Genomic DNA, 20127 nt, shown 5'->3' with positions numbered 1-20127 from the left:
CATGAGACTATATCATCAGGAGATAGGTGAAGTGATTTAGAGATTTCTAAATTAAAAACTGAGTTCCATCTAGATGCTTTAGCAAAGCCAAAAATATCAGTAAGATCCAGGGTCTAATATACTCACCACACGTCCATTTAGTAAACAGGCTACAATATTCCAAAAGTATTCTGAGTACAACCATATATTTAGAGTGCATAACAGCAAGGTAAACCTGGAGAGAAAGCTGTATGCAGAATTGTGGCAGAGAGAACAGCAGCCATTTTGGAGAAGAAGCTTGCCAAGGTTGGATGGAGGTGTGACTTGGTTACAGTGTACACCTGGGCTTTTGGTAGTAGTCTAACCATCTTGACCAGTGGTGACTGCAGTTGTTCTGGACTAGTGCTGACTTTTGTTCCTCTCCCACCAGCATTATCTCTGGGTTGTTTAGATTTTAGGTCTCATCCAATCTATCCAACTCTTGTCCAAATTCACCAGGATACAGTGCTACTATTACTACCACTATGGCCCAGTCAGCCATGCATAATGGAGGTACAGGGCCAGATGTCAACAAAACGAATCTACTACAGACCAAGCCTTCTCTAACTCTCTGGCAGTCTCATGCCAAAACTAGTCAATGTAAGGGACAAAACAGGCCACTACAAAAAAGTGCTGCAGGTCTGCGTAGCTCGTATTATATGTTCAACAAATGAAAACAAAATCTCAGCAACATTTCCTTCTGTCACTACTGACCCTACAAGAGGAGCAAATAAAACCTTACAGTAAGCCTTATGGTGACATAAAATCTGACTTGAGTCCTGGCACACGAGTAACACTTTCAGAATCACGTTTTGGTACCTGAACTCCAAAGTAACTAATGTGGATATAGAGATACGAAATCCCTGGTAGGTAGCTGCTTGCAAATGCTTTTAAAAATTGCTCTCAGAAACAGATTTATTACAACTGAAAGGGACATATATTTAATTATCAGGGATATATCTTTAATTATCTTTTTTTGAGTGTAAACGTAAGCTTAAAATGCAGATTAGAGTGTCTAGAACCTTTTGGTAAAATGTAATAGTGTGCCCTAATTAGTGTTCTAATGTTTTTGACTGGCAGTACATACCATCAGACAGTTGATTCAATTATGGAACGAGTGCCTTTATCAATCTAAAACTATTTCTTAGGACCCAGCATAGCTGGACCCCTGCAGTTCCAACCTCTTTGTTGGAAAGCGCTTCTAGGCTATGTTCATTCTAGTAAATTAATTAGTTTATTAAATATTCTAGTAAATAGTTTCAGGAAATTTTCCTGAGAAATTAAACTCAATAGTCTATACTATTAAAATGTTAGAACAGTTTCTGGAACGGCTTTGGTCTGGATCAAAGAGCATTCTCCCAGATAGCTCCCAGGCATGACTTGGGAAGTGTAGGTCATGGATACTTCCCAGTACACAGTTGTATAAGAGCTCCCTGTTTTGGATGATAGAGAGAGTTTAATAGTATGGACACAGGATACTCTGTGCTAGTTGGCCTCAAAGCCAGACAGTGGTCCTGGGCACGTTTGATTTACTACGATAAACAAAGTCTTATAGTTTTTTGGACTTACAAACGTGTGCTACTCATATGCTGATGATCCAATAGAGGTCTGGTATCTCCATTACCTGCAGGCCAAGTGACAGTCCAGATCTCTCCTCTCATGTTCTCTCAACCTCTGACAGTCAGAGAGCAAAGCACAGAAACGCACCCTTTTCCCCACAGAGAATTTAGCATACTCTCTTCCTGGCCTTATCTAGTTTATCTTGTACTGAAGAATCAGTTCCAACTTCTGACTGTCCAGAAGCCTGTTTCCTGCTTCATGAGTCCAAACTGAAATTTTCCTCTATCTTCCTTATTCAGAAGATGTTTCCAGCTACTGCTTGGCTAATGTTTTTGGGGTGGTTGGTGGATTTGCAGTCCAGACACTGCCCTCTACCTGCAGAGGGAAATTCCCCAGAAGTCTTGTCTTCCTGCTGTCTCTCAGCTGTTACTGGCTTAGCTCCTGTAGGTCCCATTTCAAGTCAGTCTTTTCCCAGCTACTGTTTCCTGGGCTCCCTGTGGCTTCAGTAGCTGTTCACTTCTCTTGGTCTCCTATTTTTGCAAGAAGATTGTCCTTCTCACCAGCTACCCTAGGTCTCTTGCCACCCCCACCAGCTTCCTGCTTGAGGAGCAGCTATTCAGTGCTCAGTCCTGCTCCCTTATCTCTTCCCAAAGAGTCTTCCTGCAACCACTTATCAAGCTGCCTTCCCTCCACACCCGGCTAGGAGATTACTGACTCCATCTTTACAGCTCACTCACCACCCTTTGAATATTGCTGTCTCTCTTCCTGTGTTAAGAAGAAGCCCAATAGTAGCACTGTGTGGCTTATTCCAGTATGAAACATTTGTCCAAAGCATTTCATTTCAAAAGAAAGTCCAAGCAAGAGGAAGGACAGAGTGCAACTGCTCTGCACTGAAAAGCAGGGATGCTGAAAAATAATCAGGGACATATCTTTAATTATCTTTTTTTTTTGAGAATAAATTTAAGCTTAAAATGTAGATTAGAGTGTCTCAAACCTTTTGGTAAAATATGATAGTGTGCCCTAATTAGCATTCTAGTCTTTTTGGCTGTCAGTACATACCATCCACATACCATCAGACAGTTGAACTCTGCACAATGCATGTAGTTAAGTTAGTTTTATTATGTTTAATAATTGCAACATAATTAGCACGGAGTCTCTGATACTGCTATGTTGAGATAAGATATGTCCAGTGACCTCAGCCAAAAAATCCAGTGAACTCAGCTGCTACAGGAGCAAAGACATGGAGAATATCTCAGAAAGTTGGTTCAGGAAAACAAAAATGTGTTACTTAAGAGGGAATTTATTGGATACAGTCATTTTAGGCCAGAGTTAAGGTTTTATCTGAAACAACTGTTTTTTTAACGTAGCATGCTTAGTTCTCTTTAACTCTGATTTCTTTGGTTTAAAATGCTTCTTTTGGTAATCACTCTAAAAACTGTACAATTCTTTTAAACTTTTCCCCATATTAGACTTTTTTTGCTGTGGTTAAATGTGGCTTTAATAAATGGATCATCTTAATGATCAACTAATATTTCTGCAAAGGCAGTGTATCACATTTCATAACACTGTTTTCCAGTGTGAGGAAAAACAAACTTTATATACAGATCTGAAATAAATCTTAATTTGTTAAATCATGTTTGCTAAACTCTAGATAAAAATAAATGACTTTTAGTCTTAACTGAATGTAAGAAATAGATAAGTAACATTACAGATTTACATTCCCTATATAGGTAAATTTTTAAAAGGCTTACAACTTCCTGTTAAAGGTCATTTATAATTGAGGGATTCCTGAAATTAAACAGTTAGATGCAATAACATTTGTTCAAAGTTGAGAAAGAAATGGCAAATTGCCACATTCTTAAGATCATGTAATTGAGTGAAATCTGGAATTTAATACCTCAGCAGATGACAAGTTCAAGGATGACCCTGTTTTACAAAAGCCCAGTTGGAACGCATAAAGCCATCTGATTTTGAGTTTTCATGTGAAACATTTTAGAGCAGCAGGATTAATGAATGTATGAGAATGTGTCCTTGGATTAGAATGCATTCCTTTAGAATGAGAATAAGAAATATGAGAAATATTAAAAAGAAAACAAATGCAGCATTGTTAATTTCTTGCTATGTGACTGAAACACTTGTAACTAAGTGTCTATAATATGACTTCAGTAGTGGCTCATTTTCTCACAATGCACCTGCATGCCTTGGAAACAGTTGTAAACAGTGCATGATTCTGCTAAGAGACAGCGCCATAAACTGCCATTAAACACTGCTTAGTCTTCTGTAAGTGCTGGTAGATTCCTCTTCTGGAACTAACAAGATAATAAATGTAAGTCTTCTCACATTTCTAGTTTAGACCACAGAGTTTTCTATCTAAGAACAGACCTTTGTAAGAAGATGAAAAATATCATTTAAAGGCATGTGAGATAGTCATGAAAACCCATATTTGGTGAACAAAATAAACTGGAACTCCAGTTTAAAAGAACACTAATGTCACAGCTGCTACACAGATCTTTATCTCCATCTTATGTTCCTTAGTTGAGCTGATATAGGTATAGCTGATGAGCACAGGGACCGGTGAAAAATATTTTTCATCTCTGCTATATTTATTAAAAAAAAGCCAAGCCAAGGCAAAGTTGTCTGAATTTTGAACTTAGTTTAAGTTCACAGATCTGTTCAAAGTGTCCCAGCTGTTCTATTAGATAATTCCTTGGCTAAAGATCACTCTGTTAATAAGAATGAAAATGTTCACACTCTCTAATGACAAAGCATGACTACTGAAGAAAGAGAATTACTGCAAACATTCAAGATGCCCACAAAGCTAACTTTTTCCCATTACCATATCTCTTTTATGAGCCAGAAAATAAACCATTAAAGTGCTATTGGACTCTGTATTTTAGCAATTAATGTGAAAAAGAGGTCGGTGTCCACAGCAACAGTGCAAAACTTCTACCAATTCTTTGAGTAGAAAATAGCTGCCTTTTAAAGAGTAGAAGACTAGACATTATATTTCTTTATAACTGGCAGGATATCTTTATTATCTCTTGTGATTGCCATGGCGCTGATCATTCTGGAGTTTTTCCATTAAAACAAAGCTCACATTAGTAAAACACTATATCAAGTGGGAAATATCCTAGCTCTCAAAATCTAGTTCTTTGGAAAAACCCTAAAAACACCTACATAGTGGAAAGAACAGGAGCAGTTATGGCATCATTGGCGGTCCATGACAAAAACACAGGTGGGTGTGTTGATAAACATGTTCAGGCTGCAGCTGCTGCTGGTTCTGATGGGAAAAATGCTGTTCTAGGGATTAAGAATATATTGTAATCATGCCAGCCAAAACATGCATGACAGTTGAAAGGGAAAAGAGAGCAGCTATATTAACGGCCATGTTAGCGTAAGTGATTTATTTAAAATTTTCTGAAGAAACACCTTTTTAAGCATTTCTAACTTTTTTCCTAGTGACAATCTCTTCACAGGAACATGACGAGTAATTATATTTCTTTGCAAAAATATCTTCTTTTAGTAACTTGCTGGAAAATGATTTTACCCCTGCTGGGATTTAATTAATAGAGTAATCTGAACTCTTGCTGAGTCAAAAACATGTACCCTGTTTTACTACTCAGGGAGTAAAGGGTACTCATCCTGAGAAAAGATATCAGAATCTGGTCTGTGGCATTTAGAAATAAAACATGTACTCCTTATTCTTTTACCACTGAAGACATTTCATACCACACATGATATGCATGGCTGACATAAAGTAATACTATATCTACATTTTTCAAGCAGAGAGAGAGTAGTTGATGTGTCCTTTTCCAAGGCAGATGTTTTCCAGATATGCTATTGTCACTCATTAAGATAGTAAGTAAGACGTGTATGAGTTATGATATGGTAAATACTATATATACCAGCTCATCCATAAAATACTATGGATTTCTCAGATAATTCTCCCTCTGGCTTGCTTTAATCATTTCAATATGACTAGTTTCCCTATGAACATAGAACTTCTATATATACACTGGTGGCATTATGAGCAATAGAAGAGAAACAAACTGACAGTGTTTTTTATTGAATTTTGCATAAAATTCATATATTCTATTTTGTAATTCTGGGTACCATTCACCTATGTTGGGGGAAATGGAGAAAGTCATTGTATTTTCAGAACCTTAATTGCATTAGCAGGGGGCCAGGAATGGTCCAATTGCATCAAATCGCTTTGTATGGTCTAAAATACAGTGGTCTCCTATTTGCTGCCTTGGTCATTATAATGATTGTAGAACCATTTTGTTGGTTTCTTTTGTTTATTTTGGGGGGAGAGGTGTTAACTTGCTTTGGATTGATTCTTCTGTCTGCAGATATGTTTCTACTCTCTAAAAATGCAAATTTCCTATTCATGACAATGGCCCTGCGGTCCTGATTGAGGCAAAATCCAATATCCCAACCTATTCTGTCACATTTACAACCTCTGTGCTACATCTACAGTGCAAAGAGAGGAAAGTACTTAGAAGCTTTTGGCCTAAAAGAGTCTGAGGAACCTGGAATACAGTGTCTTCAACATACTTTTGTAGTCTAAACTCAGACTGTGTAGCAGAAAGTTTTGGTGATGTGTCTGGAATGAATTTCAACCCCAATTTTCCTCCAGAGGGAGAGCAAAGTATTCAATCCACACCAGGGCTGAAGCTAGCACAGAACAATAAAGCCATAACTGTATCACCAATTCTCCGGGGTAAAGAAACATGTAGCTATGTCCTTCTGGATCCCAGATTGAAGGTACTTGCTTTCATCAGACCTGGGGAGCTGGCACTTGGGCCAATTTCAAGGACTGACTAAAGCCATTCTGCTCCAAATCCCACCCCTTCTGCAGAAAAGCAGCACGTGGCTATGACTCAAAAGCTGAATTGCTAGCATTCCCCTGGAAAGCAGTGAGGGGCGGCTACAGAATATCTCTCCCTCCTTTCTCCCTCCCTTTTTCCTTGTAAGAAATAACCAGTGGCTCAGAGCACTTTCTAACTTGACTCTCCTGCCTTGATTTTTTACTCGTCCCAGAACTGATGACTCTATTTTTGAACTGGTCCCTTGACCTGAAGGCTGATCCTTAGTGAGGACCTCCTCTAGCAGGTTTCATAGCTTTTTATAAGCTAGATCACATCCATCCTGAGCTTAGCTCACAAAACAAGGGGAGCTATTCATCTGCTCTGAAAGCTAGATGTCTCAAGTGTAGTCACCTCTAGACTCATCCACTATATCCATCCAATCACCTTTAACTCTTGTAGAGTCAGTGAAGAGAAGTAAGCCCTGTCATTCAACTGCCCTGTTTTAGTCATCTGTTTTAGGATGAAATAAATAATCTAAACTCAAGTCAAGGGTTACTATGCTGCAGAAATAGCTTCCATCATCTTTCTAATTCATTGTTCCTTCCTTTAATGACTTCTGTCCTACAGAAGTCTTCAGTTTGCTCCTTCTTCCAGTGATTTTTGCTCTTCCTTGTAAACTTGCTGAACTTCGTCCAATGATCCCATCAATCCTCCTATAAAACCTCCCTAAGCCTTCCCACTTTACAACAACCATTCCCAAATATTCACTTATTCACTGTTTCTCTCTCCTTGCCCCAGGTCCCAGAGCTCCATTTCTTCACTAGATCTTCAGACTGAGTTTGCACACACTTCCAGATGTTTGTGGCAACTCTGGAGAGCCTGGTACTTTTGCAGGGTTCCCTCAGAGAGGTGCAAATGGTTTGACTTGTTGTCTACATCTGACAACTGTGAACTCAATAATATTTAGAAACTTTGCCAAACTATTCTACTGTATTCAGAAGAAAAGTTGATTTCAATGCAAGTTGAGGCAGTATGTAGAAAAACAGATTCCAGATCATAGTAAGGGCATAGGCCCTAGTGACTCATGCTGACACTGAATAGCTGTGTCTTTTTTAAATATTCCTTTCAAGCTATATTAACACTAGAAATCCTTTTCTTTAATAGAAAAAAAAAGAACTTTGAAAAGAAGCAAACTTGGCTTAACAGCACAGAGGTTTTAATTGGTTCAAGTATCATCAGCCATCCACCGGAACCCGTTTTTGTTTCGTGTGTGCAGAACCAGTCTTCAAGCAAAAAATTTTTACAAGATTTTACCAAAGCTAAAGCAGCATGCCTGGTCTATCTCTATTTTTTATTCTGTGCTTTTTTTCCTAATTTTAATAGGCTGATAATCCCTATGGACTTTTTTATCCTGGTTTGATGGGATGAATCACATGGGAGCAATCCTATACTCTCTCCTCAATACCCTTAAACAACTAAATTTTCTTGTTCTAAGAGACAGCATTGTCACTTAGTTGCTATCTATGTATCAACTGCAAAAGTCAAAGGTAAAAAATAAAATCTCTTCATCCCCATACCTAAGATTAGGCTTTTTATAATGACACGAAATACCCTGGTAACTGTGATTAGTTTCTGGAATTTCTCTTCTGTTGAAGACGGGGTCATTTGATTCAGCACTGATGAACCCTCCAGTGTCTTTTTTCTAAGTTAAAAGGAATGTTCTGAACATGATCACAGCCTGTCTGTGTATTAGCTAAAACAACTCTGTCAATCCAGTTTAAAATATACCCTATTTTCCCAGTTTTGTCTTGCCCTTGCAAGCTTTCAAACTGTTCCTGGACAAACAGAAAAAAATCTGTCAGAACTGGTTAGTCAAGGACCATTTATCCAGCAGTATTAATAAACATATCTGTGTTCACTTGTTAGCCATGTCTCAAGTTAACAAAATAACTTAGCTAGGATATAGATTGCTTCACTTCAAATTTTGAGTGTGGCTCACTCAATGGGTGGAAGCAATGTCTTCTGAATCCTTACCTCACAGTTCCTAGGAAGCAGAGGGCTTAAGGCCCAAACTCCCTAAATACTGAAGGGGACTGAAGCATATGGTAGTGCCTTCTTCCTGTTTCTTCACACAAATTGCAAGCCAGAAAAAATAATCAGCTCTTGTTTTCTTCTCAACAAAAGTTTTTTTGGACAACATGTATCCTGTGATGTATTAGGCAGTTGAGAAACAGAGAAAATTTTGTATATGCTTGTCCTGACCTTACACTTTTCTCTAGACATACATTTTTGGACACTGTCTCAGACAAGATACTGGGCTACAGGGACTGTCTCCTGTTACTGGGTCTGATCCAGGAGAGTCACTTCTATGGTGTTGCCATATGAAAGCCTTCAAGCAGTATCAGAGGAAAAACATTAAAGAACAGCTGTTTGGAGTTGTTGCTGTATTATTCAGGTCCTTGTGGACAACCAGAGAACACATTCTTTGTAGCGTTTGATGTTTTACAAGGACACCACTAGGTCTACTGAAAAGGAGCTTAGCTTGTTTGGAAAATCACACACGATTTTTGTAGGAAACCACATTTGTGATTCACAGACATTCACATTTGATACTGCTTCTCTGTCACAAGGGCAGATGAACTCTCAAAGAAAATGTGCGATACAGGTAATACTACAAAATCTCCAGTCCAAATTTCCTGAAGTTTCTGTTAGAAAATCACTTTCCAGTGCAACAGCTTTTCTGAGGCCTTGGTGAGGCACCCAGGCCAGCTGTAGCCTGTAGCTTGTGAAGCCTTTGAGATTTTTTAATGTGATCGTGTTGTACTCTGTTGTGGATGAATTTTGTTTTGAGGCCTTTCCCACTCATGAAGTGTCCCTCCGTGAATAAAATTCTTGGAATTTCTGCTCTAACCTTTACTACATGGGAGCTGCAATAGTAAAGTTTTCTTTACAACACCAAATGTTCAAACTGTAATTCTTCAAAGATTCAAATGTATGTGCCTCATTTGTTAGGGATGTTGGATATAACAGAGTAAAATAAGTGTGTATGTTCACATGTGCAAAAGAAAGTGAATCTTGATGAAGAGCAGTTTGATTTACAAAGAAGCAAATGCATGTCCCCACTGTATTTCACATATTCAAGTTTGAAAATAAAACCTGAAGCTTAATTGCTGCGGTAGTCTTCTTTCCTCACCCTTTTTGCCATAATACACATCTGGCAGGCAGGTGTATGTTCTCAATATCTGAGTTTTCCCAACATATCTCAGATCAGTCTCTCAGGATATTTAATCACTGTCAGCATAGTCAGGCTTCATATCATCCTCAAAGCAAAATGTTAAGGGCATTATCTGGTATTTATTTTTCACATCAACTTTGAAGAATGTCCAGTATATTGAACTTAGGTAATGCCTCTGCTTCCCACAGCATCAATAACATATCCTCAGAGTAAACACTAGATGGTGGAAAAGTCAAGTGCAGAATAGGAAGTGTTACAGATGCCCAAGTGCATTCTTTTTCCTCTCTCAATTATTTATTTATTTTTATTTATTTGGCAAACAAAATAATGATGATAATAAGCTTCAACTATAAAATGAGTATTTGGCTCTTCCTGTTTCTCCCACAAACCCCCACTGGCACTTAGCAGTGTTATGATACAGAATGAAGTCTTATTATTGATTTTTGTAATCTGGACATAACTTCTAGGGTGTATTCAATGCTGGCAGACACAAGTGGCTGTATGATGAATAGTTGGTTGCGCAGAAAAACACATTCTGCCAAACTTGCCTTCTAGCACCATTTAAATTAGTGGAGTTTCCACAGGATAAATTCAAAGCAGGGTGAAAAATCAGGTCCATCATTATAAATCTAGAAAACAGCTGTTTTGCTGAATAAAATTAGGTGTAGGGCTCACTACTCACTTTGTTATATTATTCTAGCTATTTCTGTAAGAGGCTGCTCGTAATACACGAGTGTCTTTATCCAGACTAACCTTGGATTCCCACTTCATGTGCGACTTGCGTGAAAGGATATGCAAAAAGTGCTTGTACAGTAATCCACCTGCATGAAGAGGTATCAGTGCACAAAACATTTTAATTAGCTGGGTTTGTGTGGAAATCCAGGCAGGCACATATGGAGGCTCAGTGAAAATCAAGCATGGTTTGAAGTTTAATTGAGCTCATTAATACTCTTTAGTAATGCTCAGTGCTTCCAGCTGTTTACAGTACAAGAGCTCAGATGTACCGAAGAGCTAAACATCAGCTAAACAATTCATGTTTTACCAGAGAATTAAGTGTTATTGGATTGAACACATCTTTTACTAGAGAAATCTGGAAGCTAATGGTACTAAAGTGACAGGTCACTTATAGTCAGGCTTTGTACCACACAGTACCTGTGTGATAAAACATATATTGTATGCATTTATATTATGCATATAGTATTTTTTATTAATATACAAGAATATGTCATATAAGAGTTAACAAACTGTATTACTCTGGAAATATCTGTTTATGTTTGGTCACTCTTTTATCATTATTTTATTTGAGTTTTGTAAATGTTAGCTATATTAGAAATTGTTTGAGGTAAAAATGCCTGAAACTTTTTTTTACATTAAAGAATGCTGTCTTACATTTTATTCCTCTACAGCAGAAGAATCTGCTCTTTTTTCTTGCCAAGTTATCATTACCTGGGCTGCTAGTAGTAAGTTTTTATCCATAGGTCCAGTTGTTTGGATTGTAACTCAACAGAATCGTCTTATTGACAGATCCTGGATCTAACTATCTTAAAACTTCTCTTTTCCATTCTTCCTTAACATATTGTTATTCCAGATCATTCCCACTGTATGTATACCTGCTACTTCACATGCTCTCAAGCATTTATGCACTTTCTGGGTTTTTTTATGTTTTCCTTAATTTAAATCTCATGAGAAACAATCGATAAATTTTCCTTAATGGTTACACAAATAAAAAAGGTTTTGGCCTTCTTCCAGACGTTTTCCCTGTTGTGCTAAGGTAATATCTACTTTTATGTCCTTTTCCCATTTCCCCATAAAGGTAGACTTGTTTCCTAGCTTCGTTAGAATTCATTAAAAAAAGAGGAGATCAAGCCCTTTGAGATGGCCTTTCCTGTCATTAGAGTTTCTGTCCTTCTTAATGATCTCCTAGAACTTCAACTTCCTGCATGATACCAGGTATAACACTTAAATTGCAAATGTAGTCCAAACTGGTGTATTAGTAAGTCCCATGAGTGCTTCGATGTACTATATTCTGAGATGTTAGCACTACAGAGTAAGTGGCCAGTGGCTGAATGTTCTTTTTTCCCTAGTGTTAGGATTAGAGAAAAGATAGCGAGAGGGGGAAATATATATTTAAAATCCATTGTTTTTCAGTGTTCGTCTGCACTTAGCTGTGGTCACCATGATAGTACAACAGGATCTCAGACATAAAAAAGAAGCATACAAGTGGTGAAAGCGGGGACAGGTGACCCAGGAAGAATATAGAGACATTGCCTGAGTGCGCAGGAATGGGATTAGGAAAGCCAAAGCCCCTATAGAGCTGAATCTAGATGCGAGATGTGAAGGGCAGCAGGAAGAGCTCCTACAGGTATATCAGAAGCAAAAGGAAGACTAGGGAAAATGTGGGCCTGCTGTTAAATGGAATAGGGGACCTGGTAGCAAAGACTTGCAAAAGGCTGAGGTACTCAGTGCCTTCTTCACCTTGGTCTTTGCTGGTAGGGAATGTACCTTGCTTGATGTTAGCAAGGCTTTTGACACTGACATCCTCATAGTCAAACCAATGAAATACAGACTAGATGAATGGAAAGTGAGTTGGACTGCTGGGCTCAAAGGGTGTGACAGCAGCATGTTGTTCAGCTGGAGGCCTGTCGCTAGTGGTGTACCACAGGGGTTTATACTGAGGCCAGTACTGTTCAACACCTTCATTAATGACCTGGATGATGGGACAGAGCACACCTTCAGCATGTTTGTAGATGATATACAGAACTGGGAGGACTGGCTGATATAACCAGATGGTTGTACTGCCGTCCAGAAGGACTTCAACAGGCTCAAGAAATGGACTGACAATAATCTCATAAATTCAACAACGGGAAACACGAAGTCCTGCACCTCGCAAGTGTGAGCAGCTGCGTTTAAGCAGCATGGAATTGCAGGGGTGACTGGCATGCTAGAAGGCCATTAACTGCCCTGTGCTGGCACCTTATCGCGCCCCAAAACTTTGGCCAGTTGGAGGATCACACAGCGCCCTGGATCATATGTATTTAAGAAACAGCAGCAGCTGCGAGGGACTGGCAACACCCTTGGAGATATGCAGCTGGAGGCATGCTCCTGTGGAGATGGCTGAAGAGACAGCTGGAGACACACTCTTGGCAGGAGGTGCTCCATGCCAAAGAAGGGACATCCCTGAGAGACTGCAGTCTATGGGCAACCCACATCAGGGCAGGCAAAGCCCTGAGGGACTGTGGGCAACCTATGCCAGGGCAGGGACACCTCTGAGGGACAGTGGCCATGGCAACCCATACCCACACTAGAGCAGAAGAAAACCAGTAAGAAGCAAAGAGAGGCAAACAGGCACTGTTATGCACATGACCCCAGCCTCCTGCACTGCCTGTCACCTCAGTGGGGGAACTGGGACACACTGAGTGTAACTCCTGGTGAACATACGGAAAGTTGAGACTAGGAAGGGTGTGTTGAGACTAGGATAGGTGAGGATAGCCTCAAGCTGAGGCTGGGGAAGGGGGAAGAATGGTATTTACTTAAGTGTTTAATTCTTTATGTACCCTTTTTCTCAATACCTGAATCAGTGATTAGAAGTTTGTGTTAATTGGCAATAAATTAAATAAAAATGTCAACTGTATGCTGTAATAGGAAAGATCGAAGCAGCAGCAGAATATAAGGAACAGTTCATCAGAACAATCTGCCTCCAAGCATCACTTGAGGTGATGCTCACAAGAGATCAATGAACAAATTATATGTCAAAACTGACATATAATACATAAAGCATAAACAGGTAAATGAGGGTGACTCATTTGCGGAGAAAACAATTGTATCTGATGAAGAACTGGTTACTGCACAGATTGGAAAAGCTAGCAGTCATCACAGAGGTTGGAAGCATAACCACAACTGCAAGAAACCATTGCAAGTCATATAGTATGTATGTCATACGTATGTGTAGTCCTGACAGCAACATATGACACCATGAACAACCAAAGGTTTCTTGCCAAAGATATACTAAAACGAGAAGTCATCAGACAGTGTAACGAACACAATCTCTATTTTGAAATCAGTGACATATATTGAACAAGAAGTACAGACAATGGGAGAGACAATGTCCTATCACAGAGAGCATGCTTTTACCTGTAATATTCAATGAACTGCACAAATGATCAATTAATCCACTGTGCAACAGAAGGTTTTATCTGTGAAGATAACTTAAGCTTTCCTATCTAGTTCAAAGTCAAATCTAGGTTTCTTTAGACTCTCAGACAACTTTACCAAGACCAGCTACTGCATCAGCTGTCAATCAGCCCAGTCACAGAACCTAAGTAAATCTTGTTCATCTCCACGATAAATCACTAACTACAGTTTGGAAAATGCTGCCATTTGTCTACTAACGAGAACTTCTGTCAGAGTTCTAGTAGTACGTAACAGTGTCGGATAGTTCTTCCCTTTAGGATACATGTGAAAAAAACAAAGCATTAGGTCGGTCCTGAGGATAAAGTGCTGACAAAGTTAATAGTTCTCAAAGGAGGACTAACACAACAATATTGTAGATGTTTGAATTTACAGGCTATTATTCAACAGCTGAATGTGCATGCCTATTGTGCAAATAATAGCACATGCAAAGAAATCAGATATTGCATTGAATAAATGTTAGCATTATTTAAGCCACCATTATGGGTGTCTTAAACCCATGAATGTAAACAGTCTGTGTGTGTGCCATATAGGATGAGAGCAGTAACAAGGGAGGAAGAAGGCATGCAACAAATTGAAAACACAAGGCTGACAAATTAAACAGATTTCTTGTCACATTCTTGTTAAGGTACCATTTAAAAGACAGTGGAATTCACTGATCATTTTTTAATAAAGCGCTGGAAATTAATAATGTTGACAAATATCTACCTGTTGTCATAGAATCCAGCTGGCTAAACCGGAGTTGTCCGAGTTGTCTCCAGATGAGAACTGGTAAGATAAAAGATAATACACAGAAATGGGAGCATTTTAAAAGTGTAGACACACAGGAATATGGGGAAACATAACCTCAGGGACACATACTTGACTCTTGAAAGAGTCAGGCAACATTGAGTATCTGATCAGAGTTAAAGAAAAATTATTCAATATTTGTCCAATTTGAAAAAAATCTTCTGGTGCAGAATAAAATATGAGAAGAAAAAAGGCAATGATACCAGGCTGACAAACTGTATCTCCAGCACTCTAAAGCTGTGTCAGAAGAGAAAATGGGAAGTGGGTTTGCTCCCAGATCTGTCCCATGTTTATATGGCTGCCTTGTAAATAGCTTGTAAATTGTCTGAATGCAGACAATGAAGATGGTCCTGCAAGCGGTCAATCCTGGATACACAAGACACTTCAGATGCTTTTAGCCACATTTGAGACCATAGTTCTGGATTTGCTGTCTGAATGGACAATATGGTCTTTAGAGAAGTTTCAGGATGATCCTCAATATGCAGCCTTTTCATTGAACTGAAATAAGTTGAATTGACTGAGTATAGTTTAAGCAGATATTTTAGGATTTGTATCATTACCAAACAGTAACAACTTGCTCTTGGAACTGCTCTAGAAATACAATATATGACTGACAAGACATGTAGCCTTCACGACTGCTGGCCACAGAGACCTTATGGATGTTATTTATGTGACCGCAAACTTTGTTCTATTCCAATTGGAAAGTGAGATGGTATATACAAGAACAACCTGGAATATTATTCCAATTTCTTGCTCTTCCAGCAGGTGAGACACACCAATCCAGGATAGCTGGGTGAAGCCAGGGAAGAGCCAAGGGTTTATTTAACTGAAAAATGACAGACAGGGCAATTGGCTTTTAAGTTTTGCTTTGCCACCTTAATTCAGCATTCCTTCCTATTGTATTCTAATTGACAAAGAGATGATGTCCTGTGTTGAAAAGGGTTGCCTGTGTCATTGCAAACCTTTTCTGGTGCCAAAATATTTTGAAGAATAAGTCTGTTGTTGGGTCCAAACCAGCTCATGAAACCACGCTGACAAACCAAGGTGCTTATGTCAAAGATTCAGTCTGGAAACAGTGATTTTAGAAGGCTCTCTTCTCAGCCAAGTTCAGCGCAAAGGTATATTGCCAGGAGGGAGACCCATCTCCACAAGAAAAACTGTATAAAGTACAGAGAAATTACTCAGCCTGAGGATCCATCAGAGTTCTGTACAAACATCGCAACTATTTCTTGGATTTCCTCAAGAGCTCTTTTGGGTGTCCATACTGGCTGAATTTGACATAGGAAATTGATTTTTGGCAAGCCATTTGTTTTAACCACAGCTATATGGCCAAGCCAAGTCAAATGTAAATTTTTCCAATCCAGCAAATCATTTTTTAATTTTGAAATAACAGGAGGAAAATTCATTTTATGAAACTGATGGAGGTTAGGAGGAATATTGATTTGTGAGTCCCTCATTTGTTTAGACCAAACAAACACAAATGTATTTTACAGCTGTTTAATCATAGATTTCTGTATTTCATATTTCAGATTTAACATAATCAATTTCACAAAATTATATATGATTGAACTCATTAATTTCTTTCAGAACATAAATTGTAGATTTTAATGGGTAGATAACTATTAGTAGAACTTCATCTATATATAGGACAGTCTTACATAAATCTTACCTATTTTGTGCCTTCAGTAAAGATGAGGAACAACAAGAGAACATGGGCAAGTGGGTGGAGATAGAGGACAACACTGTTCAGGTCCTTTTTATAGTTGAAATTCTTAGGAAAGTATTGCATTAATTTTTATCCCAGGGACCAATAGAAATATACTTACCCAAGTCACCCCTCAAGACTGTTCTCTGTTTTAAAAAGGCTACCTAACTTAATATTAATGTTTTTTACTGTTTAACAGTGGTAAACCTTTGGTTGTTTTGTTTCCCCCTACCCTGTAAATCATGGTATGTGCCTAACGTGTGTCTCATGTCACCATTATGTTCTTTAGTTGATCAGTTGGATTGGGTGGGAATTTTATTGGCTCTAGGATGCTCAAGCAGATTTGCAAGGGTAAGCGCTTCACAGGAAAAGTGCACCAAACAGTGCTGTAGAATCAACTGCAGAAGAAAGTAACATTAGACACCCTCCTGTCCATCAGTATACCTCCCTGAAAATATATTTTATTTGCTAGTAGTACCTCGGTACCACAGATTCCTTGCTTCTGGTTTTACACTGGTAATTGCTTCTTGTAAGTGATTCTTATGAACAATTTCTGGAGTAATTTCCTATAGCAAACCACTGTAGGAAAATTATCCAAACTGCTACTGATCATGAAACTCTGTTCTGGATCGCTTTCTTTGATTTTAGTATGACTTTCTGGAATTTGCTTGTGGTGAATTGTATCCTCTTTGAAAAGGTGAGGCAATCAAGAGTTGGATGCAGTTGTAACACCAAGCTAGGCACACAGTGCTGTGTTCTCTTGCTTTTCCGATGGCACAGAATGAATGCTGCAATGTATGATGTTAATGCTAAGGGATTACAGGTCATGTCTGTCTCAGATCACAGTTTGGATAGTGATCCAGCAATCAGCTCTCAGTATGTCTTCTGTCCCATCCTGGAGGTGATAAATATACTGCATCAGTCCTCTCCAGTTAGTATGCACATTCGCAGGAGGTGTGACACACAAGATTATTACACACGTACAATGTAGACAGAACAGTCCATCCTTACCGCACATCGGATTTAGTGTGTCCTGCAGTAGCCTGGGCCTCTGTTTATAACCTTCTTAATCAGCCCCTACTCTGCTTCTAAATTAATGAAAGTGATTTTTGACCCTACATGTATAATTAGGCTTTGTTGCAGAATGTCGGGATGATAAAAGTGTACACAAACTCCAAAGTCGACTCACAGAAGAAAAATCTATCAAGGTCTATTACATATAAAAACAACATGTCTGACTCAGGATATGATGGAGACTCAAATTACTGGGTGCTGAGAGAGTGTTCTGAGGAATATTACCATATTCTTGCCCTTTGCTTATACTCTCCTAGACATTTACTTTTAACTACTAAGACAGGACTGAATTAAATGGACCTTTGGACCCAATATCGTTATTCTTTGTTCTTAAATACATGTCTGATGTGCTTAAAGAACACGGGATTTTTTTGTGTGTGTTTGTTTCTGAAATGTATTATCCTGTTACTGAGTACTTTATCCTTCCTGAATTTATCCTTGAATGTATCTTATTAAGGATATTATTAATGAAGATGAGCACTCTAGCTGCCTGGAAAGGGCAATCAATACTTTCTTCTTTGGACAAAATTATTCAACATAGAAAGGTCCAAAAGAGGAACCTAAAGAAGCATAAAAGTCAAATTTGTTTTTTATTGTGCAGCATGTTCTATTCTAGTTCTGAGGTTCACGATTGATAGAGTTCTAGAGACTACCACAAAGGACACCTCATAAAGGTTTCTATTGTTTAGCTCAAACACATGGTACAAGGCCTAAGCTCTCATTAACCTCTGCTGATGAAAGGCACAATTTTCCTAAAAAGAGCGATCTGTTTAATCATACTTCATTTCCTCTTCAGGTATGATCCTTTTTTTCTGTCTGAGTCTGCCTAAGCTTTGATATCTTATTCATCTCCAGAAGAACTCAAAGGAAGAAAAAATCACTTTTGATGTGATTTTTCTCAGACATCCACACAAAGAAATGGATGCAATGGATGCAATGCAGTATTTCAGTATGCTGCCCTGTGAATGCCTCCCACATTTTGACATTCCATGTAATAAACTTAACAGGTGGAATCATAACCTATAAACTATAACTCTTGCCCTCACTCCTAAGAAGCTGAATTGCATACCAAACCTTTAGAAGGCTGAAATTAGGTGAGATGAACTGCAACCTAAACAAGATTTATGTTAATTTATCTGCATCTCAAATGCTACATTTAACTAAGTACAGAGGTGTTAACTGTGTGTCTCACACAAGTGTGAATTTTGAAGTAAAGTGTGGCAGACCATGCCTTTCTGAGTCATCCTATCATCTTATGAGCATGGTGATTTACATATAATGAAGCAAAGGTTTAGTCTTGTGGATCTTGGACATAACCTTATTTTGCTCACTTTTACTGGGTTTACTCCAGACAGATGCCAACAATAAATTAACATTTTTGAAAAAATGTATCATAAAACCAAAGAGTAAGTTGTTATTTGCATATTCTTGAATTGAAGTGCTGCTTTGGGTAGTTTTGTTTGATGTGTATTTGTTCACTGAAAAAAACATCCTTACCACAGGGGACTACTGATTTCAAACTGCTGCTCAGTTTGTTCCTTTGTTCCCTCTCTTGAAACAGCAGCAATTTGTCAGTTCCTGGTGTCACTGAATAAAAATGAAAAACAGAGAGTCTTCACTGCAGGCACACTTAAGAAATAGTTATTGTGGTCACCATCTATCTTCACCTGCATCTCAGTTTGGCATCAGCTGAGTTTTAGCTTGCTAAACACTTCATGTGCTATTGATAGAAATGAGCTGTTGTCTCACCACAAGGCATCAAAAGGTATGTTTAGATTTGCCTTTCAATGTTTATACTCATACTTAGGATACAGGAGTTGATCAGCACTGATGTATAATTGATATATACATTGTTCCAAACTAATACATAATCCATTTAACAACAGTCTTGAACATAATTGTTACATCTTCCAATGCCCTTTAGTTGATCTTTTTGTTCCTTTCTGCTTGGTTGCAGTGAAAGAGTCAGATTTTTTACCAGGTCGTGATGTCACAGGTCTTTAAAAAGCATCTTTTTTACTCCAGAAACATTCAGTGCTTGAAGGACTGAATATTGCACCTGTAGTTTTTTTATTACCTACGTTCTACCAAAAGTCTCAAAATCTGATGAACTCACTGAACCCAGTGAGCATTCCTCCAAGTAAAGCAATAAACTATCTGCTGTGTCCATGCCCTACCAACTCCCCATAGAGCTGGAGTTACTCATCTTCCACCTTATTCTTTCACTTTTACAAAGAGCAGCCAAATAATGCAGCCCTTATTTTATACTGGGCCTGTATATCAAGTGCTCACAAATGTAGAATGAAGAGCAATAAGATCAGGAGGGTTCCAACCAAAGCACTAAGTTACACGTGTTAGGCGGCTCTCTCTATTCTCAGAGCCTTTTTATAAGCTGACAGACATAATGTGCACATTAATGTAGGAGCATTCTCAAAAAGCCAAACGCATTTGTCTTTGCTTTTGTAAGTAATCTAGGATAATAACCTTTGACTCTTGCTCATTAAGCAACTGTGGAATTTCTCCAAGAACAAGGAACGTCCCACTTCTGGGCTGAGTAAATTTGATAAAGAAGGCATTCAGAAGTAGGATGTATCAAGAAATATGACTTTCCCTACTACAAGGCTGATAATTTCCATGTTTCAAACACTTTGTAATTCTAAGTCTTTCTCTTTCTGTGGAGGAAAGAGCACCAACTCACCATTTTATCTTCCTTTATTCAACCAACACTACCAAGACTGATGAGTTTA

Source organism: Apteryx mantelli, chromosome 2 (assembly GCF_036417845.1).
Source record: "Apteryx mantelli isolate bAptMan1 chromosome 2, bAptMan1.hap1, whole genome shotgun sequence".
In the NCBI taxonomy this organism is placed as follows: Eukaryota; Metazoa; Chordata; class Aves; order Apterygiformes; family Apterygidae; genus Apteryx; species Apteryx mantelli.
This window is presented reverse-complemented; position numbering follows the sequence as displayed.